A 2,500-nucleotide genomic window follows, 5' to 3' on the forward strand; every position below is an offset into this window, starting at 1 on the left:
TTGTCTCCCTTCCTTACCCTCTCTTTCTCCTTATCTTCTTTCCTTACTCTTCCTTCTCCCTGTCTCCTTGCCTTTCCTTCTTCATTTCTCTATTTCCTTATCCCTCCTTCTCCATATCTCCCTTCCCTGCCCTTCCTTCCCATCACCCTTACTATTACTCTTTAACCCTCCCTATCTCCCCTTCACATCTCCCTTTCTGCTTCCCTTCTCCCTCTTATCCCTCTATCCCTCCTTACTATCCCTCCCTATCTCCCTTCTCTACCTTGCTCTCGATCTCCCTTACTCTTCGCTACTCCTCCCTCACCCCTCTCCCTTGCCCTTTCCTTCCTCCCTCACATTGCTTTAACCTCCCCCCTACTTCTCCCTATCTCCCTTGCCTCCACCTCCTTTATCCCTCCCTTCTCCCTTCTCCCTTTCCCCTTCCTTTTTCCTCCCTTCTCCCTTTCACCTCCCTTCTCCTTTTCTCTTCCCCCACCTCCTCCCTTCTCCCTGTCCCCTTCCTTTTCACACCCTTTCCCCTCCCTTCTCCCTTTCACCTTCCTTTTTCCTCCCTTCTCCCTCCCCCTCCCTTCTCCCTCCCCCCTCCCCCTTATCCTCCCTTCTCCCTCCCCCTCCCTTTCCCCCCCTCTTCCATTCTCCCTTCCCCTCCCTTCTCCCTCCCCCTTCCCTTCTCCCTTCCCCCTCTCCCTGTCCAACTTCCTTCCAAAGGTTAAAGAAGTAGTGACGTAGGGAGATTAGAGAGGAAGGGAGGAGGAAGAAGAAGAGGAAATGAAGACGGAGGAGAGAATTGCGGGGGGGAGGGGAGTAAAGAAGAAGGGAAGTAGGGGAGAATAAGACAAGGGAGATGAGAAGGGAGGGAGAATGAGAGAGAGGGAGATGAGAAGTAGGGGAGAATAAGACAAGAGAGGGAGATGGTAAGTAAGGGAGAATAAGAGAGGGAGGAAGGGAGAATAAGACAAGAGAGGGAGATGGGAAGGGAGGGAGAATAAGAGAAGGAGATAGAGGGGAAGGGAGAATAAGAGAAGAGAGGGAGATGGGAAACAAGAGAGAATAAGAGAGGGAGGGAGATGGGAAGGAAGGGAGAATAAAAGAGGGAGATGGGAAGTAGGAGAGACTAAGACAAAAGAAGATGGGAAATAGGGGAGAATAAGAGAGGGAGATGAGAAATTTCATACAGTAAGGGAAATGAGACAAAGAAGGAAATAAAACCTAAGAAAAAAAAACAAAGAGAGAGAGGAAAAAAGAGATAAAAGCGATAGGGAGACATGAAGAGAGGGGAAAGGGATAAGGGAGAGAAAAGGAGAAAGATGAAAGAGAAAGGAAGGGAAAGAGGGAAAATAGATTCCCTGGACACCCACTAGTCTCAACGGACCTCCCTTTATTGATATTCAGTCCTACACTGAATGCCAAGAGACGATCGAAGACTCCAGTTGCGCGCGGGAAAAGGGTTTCGCGATGGGAGTTTGATCGTCTTTTGTTCTGCGGCGAGATTGCGGAGTCTATACGCTGTTCCTTGTGTTTATGGGGGTGAGTGTTTATATTGTGTATATCGGTTTATATCTCTATCTATGCTACCCATCCATATATGTATATATGTTTATATGCATGTGTATGGGTGTGTGTGTGTGTGTGTGTGTGTGTGTGTGTGTGTGTGTGTGTGTGTGTGTGTGTGTGTGTGTGTGTGTGTGTGTGTGTGTGTGTGTGTAGTTGTAGGGAGAGACAGAAAGAGGGATGGATTCTGACATAGACAAATTCAGATAGATATAAATAGATTGAAATAGATAGATACATAGATATACTATAGATATATATATACTGACAGAAAAATATATGAAAACAAACTGAAATAGAAGCAAGGCATAAGGTTCACTAAGGCAATAAAAATATGAACTACTTTTAGAATTTCATTCAAAATTCTTGGATCCGGATCACTACGAAAAGGTAATGGCATCTAAGTATAAAAAAAAAAAAAATCAACGAATGAACAAAAATCCGTTACCGTTTTTTTTTTTTTTTTTTTTTTATCTGAGCTTTCCTTGCAACCGCCGTATCGAAAACAAATTAGGAATGAATTTATTGCTTAAAAAATGAACACCAGATGACCAGACAGAAATTTAAAAATGAAATGGAAAAAAAAAACATTAACTTACCAATTACAACCGCTAAACGCATTAGATTTTTTCTTTCTTTCTTTTTTTTCTCTCTCTCTCTTTTATTTTTTTTTATATTATACGAAGGTAGTAGTCCTAAGCGCTCCAATCTGTCCACGGCGAATATCCATTTCCAAAACGATTGGAAACTAATCGCTTTCCCCTTGTTCCATCCAACGCGTAGGATTGGTTAAAAAGATAAGGGAGAGGGAGGGATGAGGAAAGGGAGATGGGATGGGGAAGGGAGGAGGAGAGAGAGGGAGGGAGAAAGAGGTGGGAGGGAGTGAGAGGTGTGGAGAGGGAGAGGGAGGGATGGGGGAAAGGGAGATGGGATGGGGAAGGGAGGAGGA

At 44.8% G+C, this 2,500-nt stretch overlaps 1 protein-coding gene across 1 annotated transcript in view; it reads left to right on the forward strand.

Moving 5' to 3' along the window:
- The window catches only part of LOC113816185 (uncharacterized), a 106,535-nt gene that overhangs the window by 5,227 nt on the left and 98,808 nt on the right, over positions 1-2,500 (forward strand). The window lies entirely within an intron of this gene.

The sequence above is a fragment of the Penaeus vannamei genome, chromosome 29 (genome assembly GCF_042767895.1).
Source record: "Penaeus vannamei isolate JL-2024 chromosome 29, ASM4276789v1, whole genome shotgun sequence".
NCBI lineage: Eukaryota > Metazoa > Arthropoda > Malacostraca > Decapoda > Penaeidae > Penaeus > Penaeus vannamei.